The sequence below is a fragment of the Geotrypetes seraphini genome, chromosome 1 (genome assembly GCF_902459505.1).
Source record: "Geotrypetes seraphini chromosome 1, aGeoSer1.1, whole genome shotgun sequence".
In the NCBI taxonomy this organism is placed as follows: Eukaryota; Metazoa; Chordata; class Amphibia; order Gymnophiona; family Dermophiidae; genus Geotrypetes; species Geotrypetes seraphini.
The window spans coordinates 535,448,100-535,470,526 of record NC_047084.1 but is presented as its reverse complement, the minus strand read 5'-3'; the positions used below and the strand labels follow the sequence as shown (position 1 = coordinate 535,470,526).

The following is a 22,427-nucleotide window of genomic DNA, read 5'->3' as shown; positions in this document are numbered from 1 at the left end:
GTGTAATGTAGGTCCACAAATTATAGCCTCATATGTTAGTAGAACATTTGAATCCAAAACTAAATTTATTTGTCCCCAAATTGACTTCCAAAATATAAATATAAAAGGACAAAAATACAACAGATGATCTAAAGTCTCAATATCTATGTGACAATGCTAACATCTATTAGACTTAGAACTATCCATTTTATTTAACCGAACTGGGGTCCAGAAAATTCTATGTAACAAAAATAACCAAGTTTGTCTCATAGATGCTGACGTTGTACATTTCAATATCTGAGTCCAAATTTGTGGCCAACGAGAAACAGAAATATACTATTTTATCTCGATGCTCCAGATGTCTCTAAGACTATTTTTTGGCTTTTTATTCAAAAATCCAGAAATCAATTTGTACCACTGGGCAGCCTGATGTCCTACTAGATCAGTTTGGTAGCAAAGGATCTGCAAGCTAAAATAAGTTTTTTAAATGTTTCCGTTCAGCGAACCCACTCTGAAAAGCCTGCTTCAACTGCAACTACCTATATTGTTGAGATTTTGAAATTCCAAATGATTGCTGCAGTTGTGAAAAAATCCAGCAGATTTCCAATGGATATAATATCATCTAATGTCCGAATATCTGCCTGCTTCCAATTCCAATTCTTCCAAGCAATCCCAGCACCGTCTATTTGAATCTTGGAGTTTAACCATAAGGACTGCAAAGTAGATTTTATTTTGGGAACATCTGTTAATTTATCAATAAATTTAATTGTTTTCCACGTGTCCAATAAAATCACATTGTCCTTAGCATAACTAGGTAGTTTAATATTTAATATGAGATAATTGCATCGGGGACATGATTTTCCACTCAAGATCACCCAATCTGGCTGATATTCCAAGAGCTCGGGGAGGATCCAATACATACCTTGATGCATAATATAGGCTTGATGATACCTATAAAAATTGGGAAAATTTACCCCACCCTCCATAATTGTTTTTTGTAGAGACTCTAAAGCAATTCTTGCTTTTTTCCCCAGCCAAATAAATTTTGTCAGAATACCATTTAACTTTTTGTAAAAGGACCCTTGAAAATAAACTGGCAACATGCCTATTTGGTAGCAAACTACAGGCAAAATCATCATCTTGACCGTTTGAACTCTCTCCCACCAAGACAAATGTAAAGGGTTCCATTGCTCACACATCTCCGTGACCTTTAACAATCAAGATTTTTCATTTATTTTCATCATTTCTTCCAATGCACTTTTAATCCATATACCTAAATATTTAATACCATCATCTTTCCAGATAAAAGGAAACTCATCAAATAATCCTTTTGCACAATGTACATTCAATGGAAAAACCTCTGATTTACTCCAGTTTATTTTGTAACCAGAGAATTCTCCAAATCTGTTGATCAGTTCCAATAAATCAGCATTGAATATCCGTGTTTTCACTGGCTGGCTAGTGCATGCCTGGTTAGGCTGATATTCAGCATTAAACAGGCATCAGCTAGTTCATAAAGATAGGACAACTCTTTATTCGGTCCTGTCTATGTTCTAATCTGGTGTAGTCAATGCTGAATATCAGAACATAACTTTGACATGCCCCTTAGATAGCCAGCTTGCCATGCTAACCGTGAATATTCATCAGAGATAACTGGTTATCTCTGTTGAATATTCAGGGATATTTATTTATTAAAACTTTTATGCCGCTCTCCTATGGGAGCTCAGAACGGTTTACATGAATTTATTCAGGTACTCAAGCATTTTTCCCTGTCTTTCCCAGTGGGCTCACAATCTATCTGGGGCAATGGGGGTATTAAGTGACTTGCCCAGGGTTACAAGGAGCAGTGTGGGTTTGAACCCACAATCTCAGGGTGCTGAGGCTGTAGCTTTAACCATTGCACTACACTCTCCCCTGATAGCCAGCTATCTGTGATTTAACCAATTCAGTGGCCATTGCTAACTGCTTAAATTGTTTTGAATAATGATGGCACTTAGCACTTGTATGCATAACTTCCAATTATTGGTGCCAATCACAAATATAAGCATTACTGTTATATACATTTTATTGGTCCCTAAATTTAGATGCCAGATGATGAACATTTCAATTTAAACTTAATTTGTTATGTTAGATGTAATAGGGTAGAGAGCATGCAGTCATGTAGTAAAACCATGAATTAATTTACTAATCAATTATTACAGTACATAGGGAGTGTTATTTTATAATAGAATGCCTTGATTGTATGTATAGGTTCCTGAAGATTTCATTTCTATGATCTCATTATTAGGATCATCAGTTGTGTGTGGGGTATAGTTATTCTCATCTACTTAAAGTCTTTCCTTCTATCAAAGGTATAAAATTAACATTTGGAATTCCTTACCTCTAAATATTTGATTAACTCTTACCTATGGGTTTGTTTGGTTTTTTGGGGGTTGTTTGTTTTTTTTTTCAAAAACTCTTGAAATCTTATTTGTTTGAGAGATATTATAAGACTAGTGGCATATGAATTTTTATTTGTTATTTTGTTCTTAATCTTTTTTTGTTTGTTTATCCACTTTGAACCTGCTTTTGCTGGGAGTTTTGTGGGTTGTAAGTACTATAGCATAGCACAACAGGTGTGTGAACATCTTTGAAATCCAAAGTACACAGCCAGGCTCCTTCTTGAAACAGGGGAGAATGGAGAGAAGAGTGACTATTTTCAATTTTTCTTGAAGACGCAAAAATTGAGATCCCTGAAGACTGAAGTATGGCACATATCTCCTATTTTCTTGAGGATCAGGAGTATAAGCCTTGATTGCTTTCATGTGATAGAATCTGCTTTATGAGGGAAAAGAATGACTTCTTCCTGAAACATGTAGATAGGGAGGTCAAGGTAGATGAAACCACAGTAGAGGATGATCTGATGGCAATGTTAGAAAACTTACTGTGGTCATAGGCATCATTGGGGGGGGGGGGGGGAGAAACACAGAGGCTATGGCCTCCCCAGAAATTGCCAATTGGAAGTATGGCTCTCCCAACTCCCTCACCTACCACCTCCCTGCTGCTGAAATTTAAAATCTTTGGGCAGCTGATGGTGCAACAAAGCCAGCCTTCTGCTGCCGGCCTGCCCCAGCAATGTTATTTCTGCAGTGTCTTGCCTATGCGAGAAGAGGAAGTGCTGCAGAAAGAACACTTCTGGGGCAGGCCGATGGCAGGAGGCTGGCTTCATTGTGCTGTCGGCTGCCCGAAGAGTTTCAATTTCAGCGGTGCAGAGGTGGTAGGTTGGGGAGTTGGGAACTGGGGAGAGGTTGTACCACAGAATCCAGTTGACGGTAGGGGATGGGGTTGGGAATGAGGGAAGGACAGATGCTGCACTGGCTGGGGGGGGGGTAGCAAGAAGGAAAAATATTGCACAGACTGTGAGGGGGGAGGGAAGGAGAGATGCTGCAAGGGCTGGGAGAGGTTTGAGAAGGGCAGATGCTGCATGGGCTGGGGGATAGGAAGGGAGGGAAAGAGAAAAGCATGAGTGGGGGGTGGGAATGAAAGAGAGATGCTGCCGGAGGGTGAGGGAAGAGAAAAAGAGAATTGTTGGACATAGATGTGTGGAGTGGGAGGGAAAGAGAGATAGTATACATGTGGAAATTAAAAAAGAGAGATAATTGTTGGATATGATAGTAGTGGAGAGGAGGGAGTGAAAAATGGTACATTGGGAGGGAAGAGAGATGACTCAAAGAAGGGAGAGATGTCAGATTCCAGAGAAGGGTGATGGAAAGAGGGAAGACAGAGATGTCAGACAAATGGAATGGGAAGGAGAGAGAGAGATGGCAGATCATGGAAGGGAAGGAGAGAAGAGAGATGACAGACTGTGGGAAGGAGAGAGATGTTAGGTCATGGGAAGAGGGAGGGAAGGAGAGTGAGATGCCAGACCATGGGAGAAGAGAGAGATTCCAGGCTATGGGAGGGAAAGGAGAAAGATGCCAGAACATGGGAGGGGGGTAGCGGGAAGACAGAGATGTCTGACCACAGGAGAGGAAGAGAGAGGGATTAGATGGTGCACAGCGATGGAGGAGAAGGGTAGACAGAGAGAGGAGATAGTGCACAGCAATGGGTGTGGCAGGGAAGAGACAAAATACAATACAGAAATCCTTCGCAATCATGAGAAACCTGAGACTAGTCCGGAAATTCTTCGAAAGAACACAATTCCAGCTTATAGTACAATCCCTAATCCTAGGACTGCTGGACTACTGCACATCCTCTTCCTTCCATGCCCTGCTATTATGACCAAACAACTACAAACAATCCAAAATACAGCTTTGAGACTCATCTACTCATTGAGAAAACATGACCATATCACAGAAGCCTACATCAACTCACATTGGCTACCAATCCAAGAAAGAATACAATTTAAATTCTACTGCATGTTATTTAAAACCCTAAACGGAGACAGCTCGTCCTACCTGAACAACCGCCTCATCCAAGCATCCACAACCAGACACAGAAAAACGCATTCCCCATTCATACCCCCTCCGATCAAAGAAGTAAAACGATCAAAACTACATGACGGCCTCCTGGCCACTCAAGCCGCAAGGCTAGACAACCAGATCTCCAACCTTCTGATGACCACCCCAGACTACAAGACATTCAGAAAAGAAATAAAAACTATACTTTTCAAGAAATTCCTGAAACAGCCCTAACTTCACATATTCTTAACAACGCTAAAATTGACAAAAGATCTACTCTTTACTAACCTAGTAATGACAATTTTGCTTCCATTGTAACCCCCTTCTATAATTCTTTTATAAGCCGCCTTAATCTTAACAACCCGAGAAATGTCAAAAGATCCACTCCTTACTACTCTAGTAAATTAATTGTTCTCCCATTGTAACCCCATTTTATAAATCTTTTGTAAGCTGCCTTGAACCGCAAGGTAATGGCAGAATAGAAATCCCTAATGTAATGTAATGTAATGTAGATGAGAATAGGGGAGAAGAAAGAGGGAGGAGATGGTACACATGGATGGAAAGGGAAGGGAAGACATGGAAAAGTAGATAGATTTTTTTTCATACATGGAAAATTAGATAGATTTTGAGGATAAAGCAGAAAAATGGAAGGAAGTTTAATGTAAAAAGTTATTGCTAAAGATAGATATAGGGCAGAAAGTGAAGAAGGAGAAAAAAACAGCAAATAGATAAGTACGCCCTGGATACACAGTTAAGAGCACAGACAGAAGGAAGTACAGGCAGATACTAAAGCTCCTTTAATATCCAAAACAATTTCATATCGCAAACTAACAAACCCTTGGTATACAGAAGAACTTTCATTTTTAAAAAAACAGCAGAGATCATTAGAAAGAAAATGGAGAAATGACAAATCTCCCAGAAACTTACAATATTACAAAGAGCACGCATCATTTTACAAGCACAAAATCAATCAAGCCAAAAATAATTATTACAATAAAAAAATTACGGAAGCAAAAAATCCAGCAGCACTATACTCATTAGTGAAGTCAGTTTCTCCCTTACTAAAAAAGAATACTAACCAAAAATGCACCCTTACAGCTCAAGAAATTGCGGATTATTTTTCGACCAAACTGAATACTGTCCGAAACACATTTCAACTAAGCACTTCCAGTCAATCTACAAATAATAATAATTCTTTATTCGTTCCAACGTCTAAATGCTCCAAATTTAAAATTCCAACAATAAAAGATATTGAACTCAGTTTGTGTAAAATCAATCTAATGGGCACTCGCGAGGAAATAATACCGCCATTCTATCTTAAAAAATTTCTCTCCTGCTTGGGTCCTTTTATCCTCTCTTTAGTACAAAACAGTCTTCTTACGGCTTCTCTTCCTCAGAATTGGAAAAAATCCATAATTACTCCTATTTTGAAAGATCATAAAATTACCCCAGATGAAATTTCTAATTATCGCCCTATCGCGAACATTCCTTTCATGGCAAAACTTACTGAGAGATTTGTATTCGAACAACTCTCAGATTTCATTGAATCAACCAACGTCCTCCATCCTCACCAAACCGGGTTTCGAAAATTCCACAGCACAGAATACACCATGATAGGCTTGATCAATAATATTCATTACTTTCTCGACCATCACAAATCTGTAATTCTAATCTCTTTAGACTTAACCGCCGCTTTTGACACCATAGACCATGATCTATTAATAGATCGATTAGATTCGATTGGAATTAAAGACCAAGTTTTAGCATGGTTTACCTCCTTTCTATCAAACCGTTCATCTACCGTCAGCTTCAATGATAACACTTCCAAAATTTACTCTTCAAATTACGGCATCCCACAAGGTTCAATACTATCCCCCCTTCTTTTCAATATATTCCTTTCCCCACTTTTAAATATAACACAATCACTAGGTTTCACAAAATTCGCTTACGCTGACGACATCCAACTCATCCATCCATTAGACCCTGGAAACTTAGATGACATTACATCCATCAACAACAAACTTGTAACAATAAAAAAACTGGCTTAATACAAATAAATTGGCTTTAAATCTCAAAAAAACGAAATCAATGCTCTTCTCATGGAAAAGAGATACAATATTAACTTCTCCAATTTCCATTAATAATACCGAATTAGAACTAGTAAATACTATAAAAATTCTAGGTGTTTTGATTGACGATAAACTTACCTATCATGACCATATTAGCAACACTGTTAAAACTTGTTTTTTTAAATTACGTTTAATTCGCTCACTTGCCAAGTTCCTACAGCCTGAATCTATTAATATTCTAACTCATTCCCTAATAATATCCAGAATAGATTACTGTAACTCTCTCTTTTATTAATATCACTCAAAAAGAAAAAAGAAGGTTGCAATTGATACAAAACACCGCCGTGAAATTGATCTACAACGCTAAAAAATATGATCATGTTACCCCCCTGTTGATCAAATCCCATTGGCTTCCGGTAAGCCATCGCATCTCTTTTAAATTACTGCTTCTAGTTTTTAAAGCCATAAATTTTAACGAACCTCAATTTATCAACAGATGGCTAATCCCATACAACACTACACGGTCACTCCGTTCAACTTCTTATAATCTTCTCTCCATTCCATCTATAAAAGTTATAGGAATCAGATGACACGACATGTTTTCAGTCATGGCCCCCCATTCATGGAATCACCTACCCCAACTCATTAGAGAATTAAAAGATTTAACTTTATTTAAAAAAACTCTAAAAACATTTCTTTTTAAAGATGCATACGATTCCTAGTATGTCAACTATCGATTTTTATTTAAGTAACTATAATTACCCTCCTTTTTTGTTCTTCCCTTTTATGTTTTTCTCTCTTTCCTATCTAAACATTGTAACTTTTCCCCTACTTATCCTCACAATTCTTGTACGTTTTAACCCATAACAAAAATTATGATACATGTATGTATTTTATATGTTAAATTTTAACCCATAGCAAATGTTAGTTTATATGTTAACACCAATTTTTTTATTTGTATATTTTACGATGTTGTACATCGCCTAGCAATTTAAATAGGCGATTCATTAAGAACAAATAAACTTGAACTTGAACTTGAAAAGGTGGTTAGAAAAATAAAATCTCCAGACAGCAAAGGTAAGGAAAATTATTTTATTTTCAATTTAGTGATTGAAATGTCAGTTTTAATAATTTACATCTGCTGTCTATATTATGCACTGTTCAGGAAGAAATGAATTTGTTTCTATTTCTCTGGGGTTGTACTGCATGCAGTCTTACATCGTAGCATTTTGTTTGCGTATATTAATACTTTTAGGGATCGAGAGGTGATCCGGGGAACTACAGACCGGTAAGTCTGACCTCGGTTCTGGGGAAAATGGTGGAAGCGCTGATAAAAGATAGCATCGAGGAGCATCTGGAGAGGCAAAAACTTATAACAAGCCAACATGGCTTCTGCAAGGGAAGATCGTGCCTGACGAACTTATTGCACTTCTTCGAAGGAATTAACAAACGGATGGACAAAGGGGACCCCATAGACATTGTATACTTAGACTTCCAAAAAGCCTTTGACAAGGTACCCCATGAATGCCTACTTCGGAAACTGAAGAACCATGGGGTGGAAGGAGACGTACACAGATGGATCAGGAATTGGTTGGCAGGCAGGAAGCAGAGGGTAGGAGTGAAGGGCCACTATCGGATTGGAGGAGGGTCACAAGTGGTGTTCCGCAGGGGTCGGTGCTTGGACCGCTGCTATTCAATGTATTTATAATCGATCTAGAAACAGGGACGAAGAGCGAAGTAATAAAATTCGCAGATGACACCAAGCTATTTAATGGGGCTAGGACTAAAGAGGGCTGCGAAGGGACCTGAACAAACTAGGGGATTGGGCGACGAGATGGCAGATGAAGTTCAATGTAGAGAAATGTAAAGTCTTACACGTAGGAAACAGAAACCCGAGGTACAGCTATACGATGGGAGGGCTGTTACTGAATGAGAGTACCCAAGAAAGGGACTTGGGGGTAATAGTGGACATGACAATGAAGCTGTCAGCACAATGCGCAGCGGCCGCTAAGAAAGCGAATAGAATGCTGGGAATGATCAAGAAGGGTATTACAAGCAGAATAAAAGAAGTTATCCTGCCCTTGTATCAGGCGATGGTGCGCCCTCATCTGGAGTATTACGTCCAATATTGGTCGCCGTACCTAAATAAGGATATGGCGATACTCGAGAGGGTTCAGAAGAGAGTGACACATTTGATAAAAGGTATGGAAGACCTTTCATACGCTGAAAGATTAGAGACTGGGGCTATTTTTGCTGGAGAAGCGGAGACTTAGAGGAGATATGATAGAGACTTAAAGAAAATGAAGGGCATAGAGAAAGTGGAGAGGGACAGATTTTTCAAACTTTCGACAACTACAAGAACAAGAGGGCATTCGGAAAAATTAAAAGGGGATAGATTTAGAACCAATGCTAGGAAGTTCTTCTTCACCCAACGGGTGGTGGACACCTGGAATGCGCTTCCAGAGTGCGTGATAGGACAGGACGGTATTGGAGTTCAAGAAGAGACTGGACAATTTTCTGAAGGAAAGGGGGATAGAAGGGTATAGATAGAGGGTTACTATACAGGTCCTGGACCTAATGGGCCACCGTTTGAGCGGACTGCTGGGCATGATGGACTTCTGGTCTGACCCAGCAGAGGCACGGCTTATGTTCTTATGTTTTATTAAGCTGTGATAGCGTTTTTAGCGCACGCAGGATTTTAGCACGTGATAAACCCGCGCTACGTGGCTAGAACTAACGCCAGCTCAATGCTGGCGTTAAGGTCTAGTGGGCGTGGCAATTCAGCACACGCTAAAACCGCTATCACAGCTTAATAAAAGGAGCTCTTAGTTTGTAGCCCTATAGTTGCATAGGGGTTATCTGTGTTCTGTGTGATCAAGGCCTGGAGTTCCATCGCTAAAAGTTATTGGAACTCGTCGCCTTGATATTTTTTCTGTAATGGCCCCACAATTATGGAACACTTTACCTCAGTATATAAGAGAGGAAAATGACCTAAAACTTTTTAAAGGCACTCTGAAGAGCTTCCTTTTTAAAGACGCTTTTAACTTATAATCATATTTTAACTTATAATCATATATATATATTTTTAAATCAATCACCCTACCTGCTGTTTTTACCATTTATGTTTTCTTTTATATATACAATTGTAGTTCTGCCCTTTCTTCCCTTATGTATCTGTTAGTTTGTATGTTAGTATGTCAAACTTATTTAATCTATTATAATTAATCTAATGTGTACACCTCTTTCTTTTTTTATTTGTAAATCGCTTAGTAAATTAAATTAAGCGATTCAATAAGTTAAAAATAAACTTGAAACTTGAATGTTGAGAAGCATACAGTGTGCTTTGTGTAGTTTAATTTTGTGGTTAACCATTATGTGTTGTTAAGAAGATTATATTGTGTGTGTATAAATGAAATTGAAAAAATGTATGTATAAATGTATGTATATATGTATGTATAAATGAATGGAAAAAATAGTATTACAATTAGTACTATTATTATGGGGGTGGAGTATGGGTCAGAGGTTTGTTGGAGCTTGGGCAGGGGCTGCAGAAAAGCTTTTGTGTCCCCCCCCCTCCAACAAAAAAGCATTCCACTGCCTATGACTGTGGTTATCTACTGCTATTGCTGGAAAAGAATTGCTCCTAGCCCCTCCCCTCAAACAGGAAGTGCAGTGTATATTTTGCAGAGGTACCAGCTGAAACTATAGGAGGCAAAAGTAGACAACTCATATGGCTATATAAGCATGGTCTGTTTTGTTTACTTTCTCTCTCTCTGGCATTGCTTGGTGAAAGAAAGTTCAAAATGTATAAATATAAACTGAATAACGGTGAGTTGAATAATTAAATATGTCTCCTTTGTACTGATTTAGCAAATATAACACCTTTTTTGACAGTCATTTTCACTGCATTAAGTCCCCAGGGCAAAATATCATCAGGTCTGTCAGTCAGAATCTGCGGATGGAATCTGGCACAGTCTCCATATGAGACATATAGACTTATTTTCTGGGATCACCTCATAAATATTCAGTGAAAGCTGCTATAGTTGGTAAAAGGTTTTAAAACACGGAACAAAAGGGAAATTCTAGAGAGCTTGCTGCTGGGAGGACATGTAACATCTGCTCTCCGAGGAACAAGCTGAGAAAATCAGTAAACTCTGTAAGTAGAATTTCTACCTCTTCTAAATACATATCTTGAAAGATGACAGCTCTGGCCAGCGGTAAAGGAGGCAAAATAGAAGCATCTTTGGCATTGCCCCACAGAGTTAAAGAGCTGCTTGGGACCTTGTATAAGTAATTAGCTGCTGGCAAGGAGTTTGAAACAAAAAATCTCATTTACTATGACCATAAAGAATCTACTACTATTAAAGTAGGGTTGTTACCTGACTTTGTATCATAAGGATCAGGCTGACCTATTCTCGATTTGCTGAAAACTCAGTGGAACAATCAGAACTACAAGTCCATACATGCAATAGGGGAAAGACCAGGATTGGATTAGTTGTTTCTTGTGATATGGAAGGCAATTTTATCACTAAGCACTAATGTTTAGGCGCCATATTTACTTGGACAACAAGCCTTTTCTATAAGAATACTTAAGTGCCTGTATTCTTACAGAATAATAGCATAAATCAGCATTGGCACACCTAAATGTAGGTGTGAAAATACAGTATACGAGGAATGAGAGAAACCCCTATAAAATTATGCATAACCCCCTCCCACAAAATTTGAGGCATAAAATATCAAAAGGACCCCTAGTTAGTGGTGAAAGCATAATTATAAAAACAGGTGCCATAAGGCGGTAAAAGGGGCCGAAAGAGACTACGAGGAAAAAATAGCCAAGGAGGCGAAAAACTTCAAGCCATTCTTTTGATATATTAAAAGGAAACGACCCGCGAAGGAAACGGTGGGACCGTTGAATGACCAAGGAATAAATGGAGCGCTAAAGGAGGACAAAGCAATCGCCGACAAACTGAACACATTTTTTTCATCTGTATTAACCGAAGAGGATATACACAGCATACCGGAACCCATCAGGCTATATGCTTGAAGTGAAAACAGGAAACTGACAGGATTAATGGCCAGTCTAGAAGAGGTATGCAGGCAGATTGATAGGCTCAAGAGCGATATATCCCCGGGACCATATGGCATCCATCCAAGGGTCATCAAGGAACTGAAAGGGACCATAGCTGAACTGCTTCAACTAATAGCCAATCTGTCGATCAAAATAGGAAAGATTCCGGAGGACTGGAAAATGGCAAATGTTACGCCGATCTTCAAAAAAGGTTCGAGGGGAAACCCAGGAAACTACAGGCCAGTGAGTCTGACCTCGGACCTGGAAAGATAGTAGAGGCACTGATAAAGGATCGCATCATTGATCACCTTGACGGACACGGGCTGATGAGGACCAGCCAGCACGGTTTCAGCAAAGACAGATCTTGTTTGACAAACTTGCTGCACTTCTTCGAAGAAGTAAACAGGCAGATAGACAAGGGCGAACTGGTAGACATAGTATATCTGGATTTTCAGAAGGTGTTTGACAAGGTTCCACATGAACAACTACTTCGGAAAATTGTGAGCCATGGAATCAAGGGTGAAATACTCACGTGGATTTAAAACTGGCTGAGCATAGGAAACTGAGAGTGGGGGTAAATGGACAATACTCAGACTGGAAAAGCGTCACCAGCGGGGTGCCACAGGGTACGGTGCTTGGACCCGTGCTCTTCAACATCTTCATAAATGATCTGGACATAGATAGTACTAGCGAGGTGATAAAATTCACGGACGATATGAAGTTATTCAGAGTAGTGAAGACACAGGGGGATTGCAAAGATCTATAACGTGACATAATCAGGCTCGAGGAATGGGCTGTAACATGGCAGATGAGGTTCAACGTGGACAAGTGTAAAGTGATGCATGTTGGTAACGAAAATCCCATGCACAAATACAGGATGTCCAGGGCGGTACTTGGAGAGACCTCCTAGGAAAGGGACTTGAGGAGTTCTGATCGACAAGTCGATGAAGCTGTCCGCGCAATGTGCGGCGGCGACGAAAAGGGCGAACAGAATGCTAGGAATAATAAGGGATCACAAACAAATCGGAGAAGGTTATCATGCCGCTGTACCGGGCCATGGTGCGTCCTCACCTGGAGTACTGCATCCAGCACTGGTTGCCGTACATGAAGAAGGACACGGTACTACTCGAAAGAGTCAAGAGAAGAGCGACTAAGATGATTAAGGGGTTGGAGGAGCTGCCGTACAGCGAAAGATTAGAGAAACTGGGCCTCTTCTCCCTCGAACAGAGGAGATTGAGAGGGGACATGATCGAAACATTCAAGGTACTGAAGGGGATAGACTTAGTAGATAAGGACAGGTTGTTCACCCTCTCCAAGGTAGGGAGAACGAGAGGCACTCTCTAAAATTGAAAGGAGATAGATTCCATACGAACGTAAGGAAGTTCTTCTTCACCCAGAGAGTGGTAGAAAACTGGAACGCTGTTCCGGAGTCTGTCATAGGGTAACACACCCTCCAGGGATTCAAGACTAAGTTAGACAAGTTCCTGCTGAACAAGGACGTATTCTGGTAGGGCTAGTGACAGTTAGGGAAGCTGGTCTTTGACCTGAGGGCCGCCATGTGAGTGGACTGCTGGGCATGATGGACCACTGGTCTGACCCTGCAGCGGCAATTCTTATGTTCTTATGTCTTTATTTTCAGGAACATTAAATAAGGAGGACTCGACACAGCTGTGTTTTGGCTAGGAAGCCTGTATCAGGAGTCAACATAAACCTTAAATAAACAGACAAAGAAAAAACAGAGAAAATTATGGAAATAAAAACCATATGTAAATTAATCACATCTAAACAAAAACATATTTAATAAATCATCTAATATAATAAAATGCTAGGCCGCGCATGCGCACTCAAAAGTCGTGTTCCCTGATCCGTCGCGGAAACACGAGTGCGCATGCGCACATTTTACGTCACCACCTGCTCTCCGATCGATCTCTGTTCCTCCTGCACCATGGCACGCCAGGCATGTCCGCCGCCGGCCTCGAGCTCCTGGGGGCTGGTGGCACCAGCCGCCCGGCCGGTGCTGAGGCCCCACCTCCTGCTTCCGCCCTACACGGCACGGCCAGACCCGGCCCTACAAAATGCTGAGGCCCCGTCTTCCGAAGAAGCCACGGTCCGGCCCAGCCCATTGAGAGGGAGAGCGGCGCTGGCACCAGGGTGGGGGGACACACACGAGGGCTCTGCCACCCGCTCAGTTCGCCGCTCCGTCTCTGCGGGGGTAACAGCAGCAGCCCCCGAAGCTCCTCACCAGCGTGTCCAGCCCCCTCGAGAAGGGTTGAAAAGCTGGCCTCGCGCACTCTGCAATCAACTGCCGCTCGTCTACCCATGCCAGGGTGATGCGCAGGCGCGGGGGCTCCCGCAATGTCCAGAAGCGGCAATGGCGGTGCTGCTGCTGGTGACGCTGCTCCCGCTGCTGTGCGCGAGCGACACACCGGAGCTGGACCCAGCCTGTCGGCAGCGGCTCAACGAGATGGCGAACGGCAGCGGCTGACAAGAGGAGACAGAGGGGAGATGCTTGATTGATGGGAGATAGAGAGAAGGGATATCTTGGACTGTTGGGGGGAATAGAGAAAGGGGAGATTCTGGTCTGGTGGGGGGGGAGGAAGGGAGGCCCACTGCTGGACAGGGGGAGCAAGAAGAGGTGCTGATGAACTGGGGGGGGGGGGAAAGGAAGGGAGGCCTACTGCTGGACAGGGGGAGCAGGAAGAGGTGCTGATGGACAGGGGGGGAAAAGAAGGCAGGCCTATTGCTGGACAGGGGGAGCAGGAAGAGGTGCTGATGGACAGGGGGGGGAAAGGAAGGGAGGCCTACTGCTGGACAGGGGGAGCAGGAAGAGGTGTTGATGGATAGGGGGGAAAAGGAAGGGAGGCCTACTGCTGGACAGGGGGAGCAGGAAGAGGTGCTGATGGACAGGGGGGAGGTAAAACAAAAGGAGAAGGGCTGCTGCTGGATAAGGGGAGCAGTGAAGGAGTGACTGGGGAGCAGGGAAGAAGTGCTGCTGGACAGGGGGAGCAGAGAAGAGGGACAGGGGGAGCAGGTAAGGAGTGCTGCTGGACAGGGGGAGGTAAAAGGAAGGGAAAAGGCCTACGGCTGGACAGGTGGAACAGGCAAGGGGTGATGGTTGACAGCCGAGGAAAGAGAGAGACAGAAAGCGGCCAAGGGGAAAGAAAGAGAAAGAAAGAATGAAAGACAGAAATACATATATTCTAGCATTCGTTAATGTAACGGGCTTAAAGACTAGTAGTTTAAAAAAATACATGGGAGAACAAATGAATTGATAATTAAAGGGTCCTTTTATTAAGGTGCGCTAACTGATTTAGTGTACGCTAAAGATTAGCACGCGCTAGATGCTAAGGTGCCCATATAATATAATGGATTTAGGTTAGCGCCCCTTAATAATAGGACCCCTAAATTATGACCAAGTGCAGTGTAACAGAAAATGAGAACAACAAAGGGCTCCTTTTATCAAGCCATGCTTGCGGTTTAACGCGCGTAATAGCGTGCATTAAACCGCCGGCCGTGCTAGCTGCTATTGCTTCCTCTTGAGCAGGCGGTAGTTTTTGGCCAGCGCGGGGGTTAACATGTGATGAAAAGTCACGCGTGTTAACTCCGCTAGCGTGGCTTGATAAAAGGAGCCCAAAATGTAAATACTCATATGTTGTAATGTCTAAGAGAAATAAATTAGTAAATAAACAAATAATACATAAATGAATAAAACATTGCGGAACACAATCTGAGCATAAAAATTAATTGAATTAAAAGTATGTAGATAAATATGCATAAGAATGTAAAAGTGAATAATTGCTGTAATTAAAAAATAGTAATGAAAAAGATGGGCAATAAAAATGACAATTAAAAGTCGCACAGACATACCTTATTATAAATCCTGCTTGAGTATAGCTTACAATAAAAGGAACACTATAGCAAATCCTGAATAAACATGAGTAAAAAATATAAGGCTGTATAAATCAATCTAACATTGATGCCTGCAGTGAAATGTGAGGAAACCTTTAAAACTAATAAGAATAGTATTGTGAAACATCACATATGAGCTGTATTTATTGTTTATTGAGAGCTTCTATATTGCTTCTAGTAACTGGGTAGTCAATTCAGAATGGTTTAAATGAACCTCTATGATTGTGTTACAATACATGAGCTTCAGTAGCGGTGTTACTATATATGACATACAATTTATGAGCTTCTATATTGTTGATACAATTCATGAGCTTCAGTAATGGTGTTACAATAGTTACAATATAATATATGAGCTGCTGTTTATGAGTTTGTATAATGATGATAAGATACCCAAGCTTCTGTGATGGTGTTACAAAACATAAGCTTCGATATATAAGCTTTAGTAAAGAGTTAGGGTGTTCTGTGATGATTATCCAACTTGGGTTTCTGCAGTGTTTTGTTAATTGGTTTCAGTGCGGTGCGTTTGCCTATCCTATGAGTGTTCAGTATTTGCTTACTATCTTCTCCCTATATGTACCTTTTGAAATACTATATTTGCCCTATATCTATATTTTCCTACCTATAGATTATTATATTAAACCTATATCTACTTTTATCTTGCATATTTATACCATACTACAATTATTTTATGTATACAGTATACATTATATGAGGTTTGTTCAAAAAGTTCCAGGACTGATTTTATAAAAATTTATTAAACAATCTTACAATTTATTCCATTGGATCCTCTTCAATGTACTCCCCTTCCCTATGTATACACTTTTCCCAACGTCTTTTCCATTTTTGGAAACATAAGAACATAAGAATTGCCGCTGCTGGGTCAGATCAGTGGTCCATCCTGCCCAGCAGTCCGCTAACGTGTCGGTGCTTAGGTCAAAGACCAGTGCTCTAAATGACAAGTTCCTGCATACGTTCCAGTTTAGCAGGGACTTGTCCAACTTTGTCTTGAAACCCTGGAGGGTGTTTTCCCCTATAACAGACTCCGGAAGAGCGTTCCAGTTTTCCACCATTCTCTGGGTGAAGAAGAATTTCCTTTCGTTTGTATCCTCTTTCAACTTTAGAGAGTGCCCTCTCGTTCTCCCTACCTTGGAGAGGGTGAACAGTCTGTCTTTATCTACTAAGTCTATTCCCTTCAGTATTTTGAACGTTTCGTTCAAGTCCCCTCTCAGTCTCTTCTTTTGAAGGGAGAAGAGGCCCAGTTTCTCCAATCGCTCTTCTCTGGATCCTTTCGAGTAGTACCGTGTCCTTCTTTGTGTACGGTGACCAGTGCTGGATGCAGTACTCCAAGTGAGGGTGCACCTTGGCCCGGTATAGCGGCATGATAACCTTCTCTGATCTGTTCGTGCTCCCCTTCTTAATCATTCCCAGCATTCTGTTTGCCCTTTTTGCTGCCACCACGCGTTGTGCAGACGGCTTCATCGACTTGTCGATCAGAACTCCCAAATCTCTTTCCTGGGAGTTCTCTCCAAGTACCGCCCCAGATATCCTGTATTTATGTATGAGATTTTTGTTACCGACATGCATCACTTTACACTTATCTACGTTGAACCTCATTTGCCATGTCGATGCCCATTTCTTAAGCTTGATTATGTCACGTTGCAGATCTTCACAATCTCCCTGTGTCTTCACTACTCTGAATAACTTTGTATCGTCCGCAAATTTAATCATCTTACCAATGTCCAGATCGTTTATGAAAATGTTGAAGAGTATGGGTTCAAGCACCGAGCCCCGCTGGTGATGCTCTTCCAGTCCAAGTATTGTCCATTTACCCCCCACTCTCTGTTTCCTATGCTCCAGCCAGTTTTAATCCATGTGAGTATTTCACCCTCGATTCCATGACTCGCAATTTTCCGAAGTAGTCGTTCATGTGAAACCTTGTCGAATGCCTTCTGAAAATCCAGATATACAATGTCGACCGGGTCGCCCTTGTCTATCCTCCTGTTTACTCCCTCAAAGAAGTGCAGCAAGTTTCTCAGACAAGATCTGTCTTTGCGAAACCGTGCTGGCTGGTCCTCATCAGACCAGTCCTTTATCAGCGCCTCTACCATCTTTCCCGGTACCGAGGTTAGACTCACTGGTCTGTAGTTTCCCGGATCTCCCCTCGAACAGTCTTTAAATGAATCTTCAGGAATTGCCAAAGTTGCTGCATCAAATTTTGCTTTATGTAATGTAATGTAATGTAATTTATTTCTTATATATTTATGTCTTCAATAGTGTTGAATCGCTTTTCTTTCAGCATGAATTTAAGTTTAGGAAAGAAGAACAAGTCAGCAGGGGCCAAGTCAGGAGAGTAAGATGGCTGGGGAAGAACTGTCATTGCGTTTTTGCGCAAAATTTGAGAATTTTGACGCATTCCAAGCAATTTCCACGACTCATGACATGTTTCCAATAGACCACTTTCAACATTTCATAAGTTTCTGTAGCGGTCTTACCCAGTTCTAAACAGAGCTTCACACTGTAGTGCTGCACATTGAGGTCGCACATGTTGAAAAATAGCTGTAGCTTTGAGACATAAACAGATATCAACAAACAAAAAAAAGTAATTTATTCATGAGGTTTCAAGCTACTCAAAGCCACCTAGCGTGTCTCAAAAGAACTCCCTGTTGACGCACAATTCAAACTGCCCTGGAACTTTTTGAACAGACCTCTTATTTCTATTATCTGTGCTTTTTTTGTTGTTGTTTAATGTCAGAGGGAAGGCTTCCAGGTCAGCCATGGGTAGTGTGCAGGAGCCACTGCTCGTGGCTTTGTGAAGAGAAGTGTGGCTGGGAGGAAGAAGCTGGCCAGATGAGGTAAACACCCGTGGAAGGAAGGGAGGCACGAATTTGGGACACAACACAGAGAGAGGGAAGGATAACGAGGGGCGTGTTGGGACATGGAAGGGAGGAAAAGGGTCGCGTTGGACCAGGAAGGGAGGAAGAAGGGCATGTTAGCACAGGAAGGGAGAAGCAGACCCTGGTTCACAAGTATGAGTCTGACATAAGTCAGACATTCTTAACCCAGGAACTGGCTGTACTTGGAAATAGATTTCAGGAGTCAGAGGAACAATTTGAGAATTATGGTGATTCCAGAGTGAATGGAAGGTGAGGATCCAGTGAAATTTCTGGAGGCAATTCTAGCACATCTTCTTTCATTACCAGGATTGGACATGGTTAAATTGGAAGGAAAGATAACATTGATTTATGTTGATCTAAATAAAGTCACACCATAGAAAAAGAAGATTTTGGCTTATAGTAGCCCAGTTTCTCACTTATTGAAAGAATCAGGTATTGTACTTTCAGATTTTACTGAATTTTAACTAGATAGTTCGTGGAACGTCAATGATAATTTATTTTCAATGACATTATATGGCTGGAAACTACTGACTGATCTGGTCAGTGCTGTTTTATCATAGCAACATGATAGCAGATAAAGGCCAAATGGCCCATTCAGTCTGCCCATCCACAGTATTCATTATCTGTTCCTCTCCCTGTCCCTTGCTTTCTTTAACTCATACACAGTCTATGTTTCTACTCCTTCCACTGGAAGATGGGTAGCAGCATTCCTGCTACCTGGATAAATAGCTTTAAATGTCAACCTACTCTGTCTTTTGTAACTAAGGATTTTTCGGTACTTATTCTATGCTTTCTCTTAAAGCCGTGGAGGGGCATAATCGAAAGGGACGTCTAAGTCCGTTTACGTCCATCTCGCAAGTCGTCCAAAGTTAAAAAGAGTCTAAGACACATTTTCGAAAGAGACGTCCAACTTTTTTTTTACTTTCAAAAATCGTCTAATTATACATCTTGCTGATCTGATCGTCCAAGCCGCTAAATCGTCCATCTTTATACCACATTTCCGTCCAACTTTCCGTCCAAGTCCAAAACGTCTAGAACAAGTCCTGTTGGACGTGGGAGGGTCTACAAAGTGATGGACTGAACACCCAGACATGACACCTAAATAGTGATGTACCTTACAGGACACTGCTGTGAACTTCACAAAAAGGGTGCCATGGCTTCTCCTCACTACAGCTCCCTTATAGGTGATGGTGAGCCTCTCAAACCACCTCCAGAATCCCCTAGACCAACTTATCTACCACCCCAATAGTCCTTATGGCTGCAGGAGCCACTTATATGCCAGTAAAAAAGGGTTTTGGGGGTGTATAGGGCAGTGCACAAGTATCAATGCAGTGATTACAGGGGCTTATGGGCATGGGTCCTCCTCTCCATGGGTCCCTAACCCACTCCCAAGATGATTTAAGCTGACTCTGGGCTGGACGACTAGGCTTTCCTATGCCAGGCGGCCAGGTGATGATGGTCTGGAGGCTGAAATTTAAAGTTGTGAATATAATTTTTATGGGGGCGGGGGGGGTTGGTGATCACTGGGGTAGTGTGTGGGGGTCTGTGTTATGTATTTGAAGTGCTTATCTGGTGAGTTTAGGTGGTTTTTTGTGACTTAGACCATGTTTTACATGGTCTAAATCACAATGTCCAAGTTCCGTCTAGGCTCTGTTGTTAAACTTTCGGTTACACATTCAGTACGACTAAGTCTTGCATGGCCCACGTCCCGCCCAACTCCCGCCCTCGACATGCCTCCCAAAACACCCCATTTAGCTTTGGATGTTGAACGGCACTATGAAGGCCTAGGTCATTTAGAAATACGTCCAAAACCCGGTTTTATTATCGGCACTTGGACGTTTTTGAGAAATGTTCATCCAAGTGCTGACTTAGGCCGGTTTTTGGACGTTTTTCTCTTTAGATTATGAGCCCCTTACTGTTTTAGTCTCGAGCACCCACTCCAGAAGGACATTCCATACATCCACCATTTTCTCCCTGCTGTGCTGTCCTAACTCTTTTCTTGATGTGGTATTTGCTTTGCTGCTTGGAATAATCAAGTGTGTATTTGGTTTCAAGAGTTATTTTTAGGCCTTTGTTGTTACCAGTATTAGCACTGCATGCCTAATGGGTGTTTACTTGCAAGTGTGTGGGATGTTGTCAGATCTGTGAGTTTTCATTCATAGGAGTCCTGGTGGCACAAGTCTAATCCCGAGACTGGGTTTTGATAACACTTTAGAGTAAGAGTGAGAGTGTGTAAAGGAAAATAGCAGAAAACAGATGCAGCAGAGTCTTGTGCTACAGCTACTATCCATAGCATAGGAGCTTATTTTTAAAGAAATGTTTATGCAAGTACTTTTATAACAGTTTGCCCAGGTTCATAGGATAGGAGCAGCACTTTTTTTTGACAAATTTTTATTTTTTTTTTTTAAATTCCTCTCCATGCCAAATGTTTACTAAAAGCTAGCATTGATGAAACTGACTTTTGTTCCCGCAGGAGTAAAATCCAAGATATTGGCCCTGCAATTGAAAATTTCTTGCTTGAGAGTCTGTGTAATAAACCTGGTGAAATGTCGATACATATATTGGTTGATGTTGAAAACGATTTAACTATGCGGAAGCAAACGCTGACTGTCAGGTTAAATCACTTGTTTGAGGTGATCCGCTAATTTTCAGTGGCACTTAACTGAAAACCGTCTATTTTGGAGGTTATTCAGGGGCAGAGTTGTCGCTTGCCTGATTAAGAGCCGACATTCAGCACTTAACCGGCCAGGGTAACCGCATAAATGGAACTGCATAAAGCACAGTCCTATCGTTATGTGGCAACCCATGGCTAGTTAAGTTTTGAATATCGACTTAACCGGCTATGCATTAACTATATAAACCAGATATTCAGTACTGAATCCCAGACATGGCCCAGCATTGAATATCTGGAAATAACACTCACTGCTGCTAGCTCAATATTTACTATTAATAAACCTTTCTTCATTGATCAAAGATACTGAAATGGTTGATGGAGCTTCATTACACAATGACTTATAGATGAACATCAGAATCTTAAATTGAATGCGCCAGATAATGGGGAGCCAATGTAAGTTTTCTAGTACTTTGATAGTATATGCCAGTTAGAACATGTGCATTTTGTTTTGTGTAACTTGTAATGCATGCAGAGATGATTTATATTTAAAATCAAGCATGGTACTGGGAGATTGGAGGGTAGCCAATGTAACACCAATTTTTAAAAAGGCTTCCAGAGGTAACCTGGGAAATTATAAACCAGTGAACCTGACATTGATGCTGGGCAAAATGATAAAGACTATAAAGAACAAAATTACAGAACATATACATAGGCATGGATTAATGAATCAAAGCCAATATGGATTTAGTCAAGGGAATCTTGCCTCACCAATCTGCTACAAGTCTTTGAAGGGTTGAATAAGCATGTGGGTAAAATTGAGTAGTTGATATTGCGTATCTGGATTTTCAAAAGATGTACCTCATAAATAACTCCTGGGGAAATTAGAAAATACATAATAACATAGTAGATGATGGCAGATAAAGAACCGAATAGTCCATCCAGTCTGCCCTTCCTAATTCTATTTAATTTTTTTAATTTTTTCTTCTTAGCTATTTCTGGGCAAGAATCCAAAGCTCTACCCGGTACTGTGCTTGGGTTCCAACTGCCGAAATCTCAGTCAAAACTCACTCCAGCCCATCTACACCCTCCCAGCCATTGAAGCCTTCCCCAGCCCATCCTCCCCCAAATGGCCATATACAGACACAAACCATGCAAGTCTTCCCAGTACTGGCTTTAGTTCAATATTTACTATTATTTTCTGATTCTAGATCCTCTGTGTTCATCCCACGCTTTTTTGAACTCTGCCACTGCATTCCTCTCCCCCACCTCGCATGGGAGTGCATTCCAGGCATCCACTACCCTCTAATTTCCTAACATTGCTCTTGAATCTACCACCCCTCAACCTCAAATTATGTCCTCTGGTTTTACCATTTTCCTTTTTCTGGAAAAGATTTTGTTCTACGTTAATACACTTCAAGTATTTGAACGTCTGAATCATATCTCCCCTGTCCCTCC

At 41.3% G+C, this 22,427-nt stretch overlaps 1 protein-coding gene across 1 annotated transcript in view; it reads left to right on the top strand.

Moving 5' to 3' along the window:
- The window catches only part of KCNN2 (potassium calcium-activated channel subfamily N member 2), a 323,536-nt gene that overhangs the window by 102,268 nt on the left and 198,841 nt on the right, over positions 1-22,427 (top strand). The gene's annotated exons all lie outside the window — the stretch shown is intronic.